At 55.6% G+C, this 13203-nt stretch overlaps 1 protein-coding gene across 3 annotated transcripts in view; it reads left to right on the top strand.

Moving 5' to 3' along the window:
• Positions 1-1706: 1706 nt before the first annotated feature.
• The window catches only part of PDGFRB (platelet derived growth factor receptor beta), a 31254-nt gene continuing 19757 nt past the window's right edge, over positions 1707-13203 (top strand). For 2 of the 3 annotated variants that reach the window (XM_033073261.1, XM_033073263.1), the window contains exon 1: positions 1707-1920. The gene's annotated coding sequence lies outside the window, so the exon portion shown is untranslated. Of the gene's footprint in view, positions 1921-11892; positions 11913-13203 lie in introns of those variants that run through there. The other variant, XM_033073262.1, reaches the window with a different exon arrangement.

Raw genomic sequence — 13203 nt, 5'->3', positions numbered from 1 at the left:
ACCCTCCACAGCTGCACAAATAAACACCTCCCCTCTGCTTCTCCATAGATACTAAGAAAACATGGAGATAATGTGAAATAAGCACCAAATCTCTTGGGCTGGCCCAGCCAGGGAATCATTCCCTGTGGCCATTGTGCAGGCATTTACTAGCTTGGCAGGAGGGGATGAGTCTGCCTTGCAGAAAAGCAAGATTTCAGCAATGTTGTCATTATGGGGAGAGCTTTTTAATTCTTAGAAAGGAAAATTATAGAAAGATGGACAGGTATCTTTTCAGGACAGCCAGTGCAGTTTTGCACTTTTTGTTGTTTGGATCAGAGAGAAACACAGAATGGTTAATGTTAGAAAAGACCGCTAAGATCATTGAGCCCAACCCACCACTGCCATCATCACCACTAAACCATGTCCCCAAGTGCCACATCTAGACATTTTTGAACAGTTCCAGGGATAGTGATTCCACCACTTTCCTTCACAGCCTGTTCCAATGCCTGATCCCCCTTAAGCATCCCCAAGATGAAAATGGTGATGAGAACTGATGGGTCAAAAGGCAGTTTTCACCCAAAGATGACCTGTCCCTTGTTACAGTGCTAAAACAAATTTATAAAAAATCCCATTCTGGACACACAATTATGTTCTGACTACTGAAAGTTTTTCAGAAACTTGATTTGAACTCATTAAGATGCTGGGAGGATTTAAAGCTGGTTCATTACCTGGATTTCATCCTCTCAGGGCAGTAGGGGTGTAGGCTATCTAAGATGATAGCAAGGCTGAGCTGATCACTCCTGCCACCTCTGCAGCTCTGTCGAGGGCAGCCCCAAATCCCCAGCTAAACCCACCCTCTGCTGCAGCATCCCAGCTGCAGAAGACCTTTTACCCCCCTTTCTGAAAAAGAAGAATTGCAAGGGTGTGTTGGTGGCCCCAAGGGGCAGTGGCCAGTCGGGGGCCAGGAGCTGCAGTGCTGGCACAGCAGAGCACAGGGAGGCATCTGGGGGGAATACAGGGAGTCAGCTCAGTACAGGCCTTCTTTAATAAAAACATGAGTCAGCTGCTGGCGTGGGCAGTGGATTTTCTAAACATCCCCTCATATCCTGAGAAAGGGGAAAAAAAAAAAAAAGAAAACGGGAAGGGGGGCTTGAGGGAAAAAAGAGAAAGAAAATAAAAGAAAAAGAAAACAGGGGAAAAGGCCAGAATTGAAAGCAGACACAGGGAGAGAGCAGCTCCTTCCCTCCGGTTTAAGGAGGCGATAGTCGGGCTGGTCCGGCTCCTTTTGTTCCCTGCTAGCCGGGCCATCGCTCGCCCCATCGCAGCCCCTGCAGCCGCTTTGGCTTCTCCTCCTTTTAAATTTTGTTGGTTATTTTTTTTTTCACCCATCACACTCGTCTGCCGGGCGTTAATCGCAAGTTCTGCTCTGCAAAGGGTCCCCACAGAGGGTGGAGGGAGGAAGTCGGAGGAGCTCCGCTCCTCATTGGCGAAGCAGCCTCCCCCCTTCTCCTCCTCCCGAGGTCTCTTTTATTTATACACGCACACACACACGCGTGCACATCCCTCGGCCCCGGGATCTGCTCCACACTCGGGTCCGAGGAGGCTGAACCCCCTCCCAGCTGGGCTGGGGGCTGCACAGGGCACTGCTGAGATGCACTAGAGGAGCAGAGCAGGGGCTTGGCTGCAGCCCAGCCCTGGCACAGCCTTGCCTCTCCTTTTGGTTTTATTTTATTTTTTTTTCCCTCCTCCCCTCCACTTCATTTCTTTCTTTCCCTCTCTTTCGCCTTTAAGTGGAGCAGCCTTGCCAGCTGGGGAAGGCTGGGAGGGCAGGGAGAGCCTCGGCAGGCAGCAGATAGAGTGCGGAGGAGGAGAGGAGGAATTTCGGGGCTCTGCCGGTGGGAGCAGCGGCGCAGGCACTCGGCTGGTGGGACCCTGCCCAAGGTAAGCGCTCCTGTCGCCCACCCGGGGCTGATCGCCCTCCTGCTCAGCTCTGTCTCTCCAGATGGGAAACGTCCAGATGGGATTGGAGCTGGTACAGTCCCTAAGGACCCTGAGCCAGTCCAGTTGCTCTGGAAGGGGTTTTGCTCCCCTCCAAGGGCTTGGCAGCCTGAAATGCCCCACCAAGCTCTGGGGAAATGGTGTTTGGTGGAAGGCAGCTGAATTCTATCATGGGAAAAGCCATGCCATCAGCTCCCACCAAGGTCCTGGACTGGCACTACTGGGAGGAGCCAAGGGGATGCTGTGGCTGTAGGACTGGAAGGGGGGACCCCACTGCAGCAGGAATAGGGCCCAGGTGATCTCTGCTCCTCCCTGGATCAAGGGCCTGCCCTGGATCTGCAGGCTGGTGGCTGTGGCGGGGCTGGAGTAGGCATGGGGAAGAGGCTGCTCGCCATGCCCTGCAATTCATCCTTTAGGTGTGTGTGCCCCACTGCAGAGCAGTGTCACCCCACTGTCAGCCTGTCCAAACACATCCCTGGCCATCCCTGAGTGCAGGCTGCTCCAAGGACCGTGTCACCTCTGTCTGTGGCCATGGCAGGGCTCCTGTGCCTGTGGGCCCTGGAGAGGGACATCTGAGAGCCCTGCCCAGGGTCCATGCCAGGGTGTGGGTGCTGGGGAGGGCAGAGCTTGGTAAAACCCTACTAGGCATGGATGTTGGCAATTACTCTGCTATCCCAAAAGCACAAGAGCTGAGGGCTTCAAACAGGGCAGAGTTGGTCTGGAGAGAAGCTCTGACAGCCCAGGGGTTAGCGTGACCTGTGGGGCTTTGATGTTCACAGTGGGCTCAGAGTATCCAGCTCCTGCACTCACCTGCCAGCTGGGAGTCATTCAAAACAGGATTTGTGGTGGAAAGGGATGTTGTGCTCCTCCATCCTGGCCCCAGAGCAAGTGGGCTTTATGCTAAAGCATGGGGGAAATAGCTTAAAGTAGTTGGTCTGGTGTGCACACCCAGTGTTGGCAGGGGCTTGGCATTCCCAAATCTTTTCAGAGGGTCTCCCATTGATGACAAGGATCAGCAATGTTGAGACCCAGTGCTTCCCAGGGACCACTGAGGTGTGGGTATGTGGGTCATGTCCCCCTCAGCACCCTGCAGGACAAGGTGCCTGTGCCTGCCATGCTCGGGAAAGAAGTGAATTCCATGTGGTCACTGTGAGCTGGTGTCAAGGACACAGCTCTGCCTGGCAGAGGACACAGGCCAGGCTGGCTTGGAGGGGGAGCTGCCAGGCAGCTGCCCTGGGTGGCAGCCCTGGCCAGAGTCTGACATGAGGCTTGGAGTCACTCCTTGACAGGGATGTCACCCAAGCTTGGCTGTGCTCTGGCTGTTGTGGCAGCCACCAACCCTGGGCAATGTCTCTGGGCCCAGGAAACACCCCTGCAGTCGATGCATCAGGAGGGATCAGTGTTTTGGACAGCCACCAAGCACAGCAACCCAACTGCAGCATGCACAGGACTTTTTTCTCTGCCTAAAGCCAGCTGTCCCTTCCTCCAGCTCAAGAGCATGGAGGGTCCTCACAGAAGGAGCAGGTGAGGAGACAGCAGCCACTCAGTTCCCTGTCCCTGGATCACCTCCTGCATCCCTGCACAGGACTGGGAGCGTGGGGTGCCCATGGTCAGTGTGAACACAGGACTGCAGTCAGGGATAAGTTAGCCATGGCTTGTTGTCCACAGTTCTGGGCATGTCTTGGGGTGTGCTGCAGGGCTCTGGCCTGGGCTTGATTCTCTGCAATCCCTTCATGAACCTCCTGGGAGGTGGCTGAGCACACATCCTACACCCTGGGATGGCACCAAGCTGGGTGGGCACCCGGTGTGCATGGGAGTGTGGGAGGATCCCAAGAGCTCCAGCAGAGTCCAGAACCAACCAGAGTGGCTTTAGTGGACACAAACCAGGTTGCAGTACGGTGCCAGGAAACCCAAACTGTTCCTGAGGGATCTGCTGAAAGATGCATGGCCAGAGGCAGCTCAGAGGCAGGGTGGAGGGAATGGGTCCTCCCCAGCAAGCGACACTGAGTGCTTCAGCAGGGATGGACTTGGAGTGGAGAGGCCCAGTGACAGCAGTGAGGATGATGAGAGGTCCAGAAGAAGCTGCAAAGGACTGGGAGAGGGGTTGATGTGGCTCGTTGGTCACTGGGTGTTGTGGGACATGCAGTCTGTGCACAGAAAATGTCACCACAGAGAGAAAAGAGCTTTTAGGGGAAATATCTGTAGGCTTAAAGACAGAAGGCTGAGTTCCTTCGGCCTCACAAGTCTCAAAGCATATGTCAGGGAAGACATGGGCAACAACAGGACAATGACACCACAATCTCTTTCAGCCTCCTTTTTGATGGGTCTGTGACAGGATTTCCAAGGCATTCAGAACAACACTCTCAGGGAGAGGAGAGCACTGGGCCTGTCTGCAGGAATAGAGCAAGACAGGATTGTCTCAGTGAACACCAGAGGAAAGCTAAGATTAAGAAATGCTCTCTAGCTGTGGGAGTGATGCTGTGCAAAAAGAGACCATGTTGGCTGGATGTGGCTTTGGCCAAATGTCCAGCTGCTGCCAGAGGCTCCAGGCAGGGATTTCTCTGCCTGGTCCTCAAGGTTCCTTTGGCCTCGCAGTTTGATGGGACGTGGGATGGGATTGCAATGCTGTCCATAGTGTCAGGCTCCAGCAAAGCATCTTCCTGGGATGGAGTGGCAAAGGGCAGGGAGCAGAGGGGCTGTGTGGTGGCCGAGTCCCGTGGGAGCTCAGCCGCCAGCGCTGGCAACTGGGGCTGCCTTTGACCCAGAGCTGGAGGGAGCTGGGGACCATGTGGGCTTGGGGCTGGCTGGATGTATCCTATCCCTGCAAGGATACGAGCTGAACACTTCGTGGAGTTTGTTTGTTTGTACTTTAACCAAGGGAAAGAAATCCCCTGGAGAGGAGCTGCAGGGGGAGGGTATAGACTGGGTATTGTTTCCTGAGGGGCTGGAGCAGCTCCAGGAGGCTCCTTCCGCTCCGCCAGGCAAATTGGACATAACGAGGCTTGTTTTAGGGGTGGTTGTTCCCCCTCCTCCTCTCCCCATTGCCTAATTAGGGTTCCCAAGCTAAGCTCACCTCTGTCCTGCTCTGCTGCCACTGAGACACCTCCTGGGAGGGCAGCATGTTCCAGCACCGTGGGGAACACAGAGCAGTTGTGACAGGGACACGTGCTGGGGATGCACAGAGGGGTGCATCGTGCTGAGCAAGGGGGTCCCACGGGTCCATGTCCCCAAGTCTGGTAACAGGAGCTGTACAGTGATGCACTGCCCCTCACACCCTGCTTTTCCAGCATCCTCGTGTGCACACCAGGCTGTTGCACACTCTAGTCTGTTTATGTTACCTTCCCTGGCAGCCACCAGCCAGAGGACCATGGTGTGTGGAGCCTGAGCAGGGAGCTCACAAAACTCCCACAGAAGGGCTGGTGCCAGGAGAGCAGTGTGTGGTGTTTGTCCTGCACCCATGGATGGACTCATCCTCTCCAGGCCATGCCTGCAGGGACACCTGCTTATCCATCCAGGAATTCACTAACACCCATCCTACACTTCCTTGGGCTCAGTAAGAGCCAGTGTGTGATGGAGCTGGTGGGAAGCTGTGGGGTGCAGGAGCTGGAGCAGGGAAGGATTGGAGAATGCAGGGATATATCAGGGCACTGCACTGATTGCTAAACTCTGGAATTGTACCAGGAAACAGATGGAGCACTTCTCCCTGCTGTGGAAGGGGACTGGCTGGCAGGTCCCCACGGGCAGCACAGGGTGATGCTCCTGAAGCAGCAGGAGATGGGCAGTCCTGCCCCTCAGCCCCATCCTGCCAGGCCCTCTGCCTTCCCTCTTCCGACCCAGCTACCATGTGAAAGAGTCTGTGACTGAAATCTTAATGCTACCAAGACCCAGCAATTGGCACCAATTAAATTGCTACATTCATGTTTGAATTGCTTTAACTGGCGAGACACACTGTCTTATTTATACAAAAAAATATGTTTGCTTGTGGGATTGTCTGAACCGGTGCCAGCAGAAAATACACCATTTCAAGCCCTGCACTCTGCAAGCTCATTCTCCTCTTCCAAACTGGAAGTCACCTTGGTTTCAGCCTTTGCCAAGCGATGGTGGCAGAACAGAAACACTGCTTTCCTTGGGGCAGGGCACTGCAGGCACCACAGAGGGGTCCCCTCCTCTCTCCCCACAGGCAGCTGCCAAGTTTCCTTCTCCAGCCTGGGAGCTGTTTGGGAGAATATGGTCTGATTCAGGAACAGGACTCAGTGCCCATTTAAAAGCTGCACTCAGGGGGAGGGCAGGGGGTGCTGGCAGCTGCTGGTGCCAAGTCCTTCCTCAGCTTCTCCTCTGGAGGTTCTGTTGGGTTCTGGGGTGAGGGGCTGTTTGCAGAGCATGGGTGCAGAGGGGAGCTGATTTCTGATTTGTGGCTGAGAGGAGAAGTTATAAAGAGCCCTGCAGGCAAGAATGGTTTATGCTGCCTGGGCAGAGCGTGCAGGAGCAGATTGTCCATCTCTGCACTGCTGGTGCCAAGTGCCACCACCCTTGTCTTTGTGCCCCACACATGAACCTTTGCAGAAAGGGGCAGAATCAGCTCGCAGCACCAAGAGCTCCACCAGAAGTTGCATTTTGCTCCCTCTCAGAAATCCAGAAGTAACAGGGCCAAACAAAAAGCCCCTCTGAAAGCAGCCTCTGCCCTTTGCACCCTGCACTGGCTGGCTCCATGCTTTCCCACCCTGGCTGCAGTGCCAGGCTTCTCTCCAGGTCCTGCAGAGCGGCAAAGGGTGCCCTGACCACAGAGATGGTGAGTGCCTAATCCCAGCCACGAGAGCCTAAAACCCCAGAACAAAACAATTAAAGCTTGGGTCCCTTAGAGGCAGCTGAGGGGAGCTGATACATCCACGGAGATTATCTCCTCCTCCGCAGATCGCAGGGAAATGCTCACAGGAGGATCAGGTTGCTCAGCCTTTGCTGGGATGTTGGACTGGCAAAACCACAACTCTCTGCCTGCTCCTGGGGCTTTGCAAAGCCCGTACATCCCACTGGGACTTAGGATGGTTCTTTTTATCATCCTGCCTCCGTTGCTCTCCCCTTGCAGCTTATTAGTGGTTATTAGAGCCAGCTGGGACCTTTGGCTCCAGCCCTGGCCCCACCAGAGCAGCCACCTTGGATCAGTGGCTGTGAGCAGGTGATGAAGGTGCTGACTTGCTGGGGACTGTTCTCCTCCCTGTGCAGAGAGCTTCCCTTGAATCACCATGGGAAGGCAGACATGGCTTTCTGGCAGCCATGGAACAAGAGAGAGGAATGCCCTGTGGATGTCAGGATAAGGGATGAGAAGCCAAGATAGTCCCTGCTCTTGGTTCCATATGCCCTGCTTCCCTCACTGTCTGCTCTGGTGGGGAGAAGCAGCAGGTAAGCAGATGGACTCTGCTCAAGACAGGCAACCCCCATCCAGTCTGACATGCCTGGGAGCTGGGACCCCTAAATATGCCAGTTTGGGGGTGGAGGGATAGGAAAGCTCTGAGTCACTCAGCCAGCCCCAAGGCTTTGAAACCCAGTTGTAGAGGCCAGTGGGATGCAGGGAGATGTGTGGGTCCTGGTTTGGGTTCCTGCAGTCATGTTCATAACTGACATTGCTCACATGCTTGTGAAACAGCGTGGTATGTTCTCCCAAAAATGTCTTTGTTGTCAGGGGTAATGGAGAAATTAAGGGACAGTGATAGATGGCCCTGGCTGGGCTGTGTTGGATATTTTAGAGCATCCTATTGGAAAAGAGCACTGGGAAGAGCTGAAGTGCTCCCAAGGGGCACATTTGTACCTCCCTGAGAGGGAGATTGCACTACAAGGGGTGAGCTCTGAGTCTGCCAGGGCTGCCCCCACACCCAGTGAGAGCATCCCCACACACAGTACCACACTTAGGGCTGTGCTCCAAAACACTGGCCAGCCTCCAGCACCACCCCAGACAGTCCCAGCTCCACCATGGCCCTGGCACACTTTGTGTGCCCCAGGGAGGTCAAGGTGGGCAGGATGTGACCAGCAGGGGAAGCAGCAAGGGACAGCAGGATATTGCCTGGCACGTGGCAGCCATTCCTCCCAACACCCCTCCTCCTTCCCCAGGCCCAGGTGAGCCCTGGTGCTCACCCAGGGTTTTCCCACAGTCCAAGCCAAGCTTGCAGGCTCCGGGGAGCAGCCCACGGGGTCTGGCCTTTCCTCCGAAAGCGGAAGCAGGAGAGCATGCGCAGCTGACAGGGCCATGAATACCATCACTCGGGGCTGGGGGATTATTTATAACACTGGCACCTCTCCAAACAGATGTTTCTTTTTATTCTGAACTTGCACTAAATGGGTCACTCGTTTCCTTTGTCTCCCATGGGCTTAAAACAGAGGGGGGAAAGAGGAGGGGATGTGGGTGAGAGTGCAGGGCTCGCCCTGGTCCCACGTCCCTCTGTGCTGCCTCCTCACAGCGACGTGTTGTGGAGAGCCCCTGGCTGGAGATTTGCTGGATTCTGTGTGTGGAGTCATGCTTTCCCCTTGCTCGGGAGGGAGGATGGCCATGGTCAGACAGGGATGCGTGGGGATCGCCTCCACACCCCATTCCTCACGTGTCTGACCCCAGGGCAGCTGAATCACACTGCTGGGGCTCAATGTGGACTTGTCATCGCCCCTGGCAGTCTCCCTCTCCTGCTTCAGGGCCACAGTCCTCATTTTCAGCTGTCTGTAGGAGGTTGGGTGTGCCACCTGGTGTGCTGACATCCACTGCAGGACCCTCATGACCATACAACCCTTTCTCCAGGTGCCACTGAGGCTGGAGACCAGAATCTGGGGTCCTGGGCAAGGGCTTTGGTCATGTCAGATCTGCTCCCTGATGCAGAGGTCAGTAGGGGAGCCATCCCCTGGGCTCATCCCTCAGCTCATCCCCAGAGGTGGCATCTGCTTTTCCCATCTCCTAGAGAGCTCAGTCCATACCAAGGCTGTGGCTTTAGTCACATCTTCACAGCCAAGCAGCTCTCACAAAACCACACAGAGGGTTTTGGCGTTAACGACACTGCCTGTACTTTCAAAACTTCACCTCTCCCAGACTGGAACACCCCCAGATCCAGCACACTGCCAGCAGGTACCAGGCTCTCAGCATCCCCCGCTCTCACAGTGTCTGGGTAAAGCTTTGGGGCCCCCTCGGCACTGGCAGGTGGCCAGGTGAGGAGGGTTTTGCCCCCAGGTGTTTATCCCGGGGCAGGGATGGTCTGCAGGACACAGGGACTGCCCAGCCCTGCTGCTCCTCAGTCTGGTTTCAGATTTCCTACCTCTGTGTTTTATCAGCAGCCGTTTATGGGCCCTGGGATGACAAGCTCCCCATGCAGTGTGCCCTGCCTAATTCAAGCCTTTTGCTGGGAAAAAGAAAAAGGGCTCTGTGATGATAATCTGGCCTGTGAGTAAACACAGTGTCATGGGAGCCAAGGGACCCCAGAGGAGAGATGTTGCAACTCCGGACAATTCCAGCCAAGGGAAAAAAAACACCAAAAAAAACCCAACCACTCAGTTTTATTTAGATTAAAGGGTGGGAAAGAAGCAGTTTCAGAGGCCAGAGGGAGGGTGGCAGAGGAAAACAGGACAAGCCAAGGAGTTTCACTGCCGGACAAGCAAGGTTTGGGTTTCAGGGGTCACCAGCCTTTGCTCGGGGAGCCTTTTGCCTTCAAAAGCGGGGGATGGTGTCCCCCTCCCCCTGCCAGGAATGCCTTTGCTCCCTGGCTGTGAGCAGTATTGATCATAGGATTCATACAGGGAATTTTTTTGTTGCATATGGGCACCCATGATCTCACTTAATGACTCAGATGCGCTTAGACAAAGAAGAAATAAAGTATATTTGACTTCCCGCTAATTTGCACCAGATGTCCCTTGCCTGTTTGTCAGGGCGGCGGGGCCATCAAGCATTGTGGGAGCGCCTGGAAGCACAGCCCTGCTAGGAAAGGGGCTAGAAATAGAAATCCAGAGGAAGGGAAAGGATTGGCAGCTGTGTGAGAGCTCCTTCGTGGTCAGAGGAGATGCCCTCATGGGCAGGGGCAGCGTCCAGCACCTCTGCTCAACACCACTGGAGCAGCAATGAGTGCAAGGAGAGCATGGCCAGAGAGGAGAATAACGTGGGCAATGGATGGAGGAATTGCCCCATGAAATAAAAACCAGAATTTGCTGAGAGGGGGCTGTGCACCCTGATTTCAAGCACAGACTGACACCAGTCATGTTACTGGTGACTGATGGTCTGTAGGGACCAGAGCTCCTGCCGAGGTGGCTGTCAGGGCAGCTGTGGCTGCTCTCCCACTCCCCAGCATGCTGAGCTGTCCCCTTCCCTGTGCACCAGTTCTCAGCTCTGGGGGTGCTTGTGGGACCCACACTGGTTCTGCAGCAGGGCACTGGTTGTGGAGAGCCAAGAAACACGGTCTAGGCAGGCTGGGAGAAGTGCAGTGACTGGGAGGGTGTCCTTGGTGTTCCTAACCCATCCTCTCCCATGGTTTATGATGTTTACAGGGCTGGAAATGGCCCTGTCCCACATGATGCATGCTTGGGGATGGGCAGTGCCGTGCAGTGTCCGTGCCAGCAGCTGCCATGTGTGATCTGCCGGGATGCTGGGACACATGCAGGGAGCAAGCACAGAGGGAAGGGGGCTCAGAGCAAAGTCAGAGGAAATTCTTGCCTTGTTACCCAAAAATAGTGAAGACTGAACCCACACAGCATATTTTGGGCATTAGTAAAAGCATCTTAGGCTTCCTAGCATTCTTAAGGAAGAGAGAGGTCTGGAATGAGGGAACATTAATGAATCAGTAAGGTTTGGTGATGCTTGAGCCGCTTAGCAAGGCACTCTGAGGTGCAGTGAGCAGTAGAGGTTGCTCTCTAAATTAAGGTGGTGCCATCCCCAGCAGAGGCTGGATTCAGCTCCTTGTGTCCAAACTGCTGGGCGTTGCCCTGCTCCTGCTGCAGAAATTCCTGTCCAAGTTCATCAGCCGCAGAGGCATCAGCCCCCGGCCGCTGCAGCGAGGGAGTGGGAGAGGAGGCGGAGGACAAAGCTCAGCTGTCATCAGATTTGGGATGCAGGAGAAATGGGAGCGGGCTGCTCTGGAAAAGCTGTGGAGTCATGGGATGCGGAATCATGAGACTTGAATGCCGGTCCTGGCGCGGCCGTGGCCCTGGCCGTGCTGTTTGACCTCTGCTCTGGCCCTCCCTGTGTCCTGCCTGTGGGATTACCGGCCACCAGAGCCCTGTGCTCAGGGCTGCAGCTGCTCTGGGGTGTTGGGGTGACCCATTTTGTTCCATTCCCCAGAAACCCCCTGCAAGAGCACAAGGCTAGAGATGCTCAAACAGGATTCCAGCAGTGCCTGACCTCAGCCAGCCCTGGGACACTTTCCTTTGCCAGCTGGGAAAGCCAGCAGCCCCAGGGTTGGCTCAGCTCTCCTCATCTCTGCTGCAAACTCCACTCTCTGCTCTGCCAGGCTGGTGTGATTACAGAGGGGAGATAAGGACAGGCAGTGTCTGTGTCACCAGTCAGGGACATTTGCCTGTGTCTGTGTCTTGTTTGGACTCCAAACCCTCCCAGACACTCTCAGCCCGGCAGTGCCTGGCTCTAGCCTTGCTGGGCGTAGCGTGGGGGCGAGCAGGGATGTGCCAGCTGCCAGGGACCAGCCTCCCCATGGCACTTGGACAGCGTGGTCCCTGGGACCTGAGCCCTGCAGGAGCTGAGCCCCTGGGGAGCACAGCCACCCCATAGGCATGTGGGGCTGAATGTGGTGTGGGGCTGTGTCACCCAGCCAGCCCTGTGAGCCAGCCGACCTCCTGTCTCCTCTCCCAGCCAAATTCCTCCTTTAGAATAATAAACAGTGTGGCTTAAGAGAAAAGCTCCTTTCCCTGCCTGGCTAGGACTGGTTTGCCTTCGCATTGAGGAGCTGGAGAGGGGCAGAGGGAAGGTCTGTACCAGTCCTGGAGGGGAGGAAAGGGTGGTGAGGGGTGGGACGTGGGTATGGAGGGTTGGGACAGCATCTGCAAGGGGGGAGGCTGCCACAGAGCTGCAGGGCTGAGTGAAAGGTGCTGGACATGGCATTGCTGCGGGAGCTCCCTGGCCTCTGCAATTGTGCCTGGATGGGTGAAGGCAAAGAATCCCATGACTTGAAAATACTCAGATCCTGATTGTGGGAAGGATGTAGGGATCTGAGGGGTTTGTGGCACCCTGCTAACCCATAGGGGTGAGAGGAGATCACCCAAGGCAGCTGAGCATCGTGTGAGTGCCTGGTGTTTGTAGGTGTTTGGGTCCCTGGGTGGGATAATGTCTGGGTGCCTGCTTTTGTATCACTGAGTGGGATTGCTCCTCCTCGTCTGGCACTCTCGGTGGCACTCACAGTTCCTGCTAGGAACAAAAGCTGGATTGAGGAGAGAAGCAAGTGCTCTCGAGGCTGGCAGTGAGCTGGGTGCATTTGCATCCCTTGTGCAATGCCTGTGTGCACCCACATGTGCAAGCACACGTGTCCTTGTGACAGGAGGGAAAGGTTTGTCCCTCTGCCTCCTGCAGCACAGGCAAAGCTCAAGCAGCACGCCTCCCACCCGGGCCAGAGCAGACAAACAAGGGAGAGGTCACCAGTCTCTGCGAGACGTTGCCACCCTCCCACTCTGCTTGGGAAGCATCTCCAGGAGAAATGCCTTTGTGCAGCACCAGCAGCTTTATTGAGAGCAGCTCTGAGCGCAGCAGAGGCAGCCGGGGGCGGCAGGCGGGGGCTGTGGGGCTCTCGCTGCTCGCCAGAGCTGCACCCCTGCTAGTCCAGCACCAGCACAGCCGTGCCCAGCTCCCTGCTCCGGCAGGACAGGGGTTTGCACATCAGTGACCCTGCAGGGGGTGGGACAGGGAGCCGAGATCTGGCCTGCAGCAGGACAGTGACAGCCATGGAGCTGGACAGGGGATAAAAGCTGAGTTTGGGAGGATCTCAGCCACTTACAGGCGGTATCTGGGGGCTGGGGTGGTGAATACAACCTGGCTTGTGCATGCAGGCAGGGAGGGGTGAAAGGAGAGGAACTCAGTTGTCCCTACAACCTTGAACATTGAATAATGGATGAATCACACACCTCTGTAAGGGAGAATGGGGAAACGAAGGTAATTGTTCTCATGGCAGTGCCTTGGGGGGCAAAGATTAGATTGTCCATCCTTCTCTCTCCTGCAGCTTGGTGCTCCGAGGGTGGGTGCAGGGAGGTCACATTCATTTACAGCCT

This window comes from Catharus ustulatus, chromosome 15, assembly GCF_009819885.2.
Source record: "Catharus ustulatus isolate bCatUst1 chromosome 15, bCatUst1.pri.v2, whole genome shotgun sequence".
Taxonomy (NCBI): Eukaryota; Metazoa; Chordata; class Aves; order Passeriformes; family Turdidae; genus Catharus; species Catharus ustulatus.
Note: the sequence above shows the minus strand (reverse complement) of the source record. Positions and strands in the feature narration are given on the sequence as shown.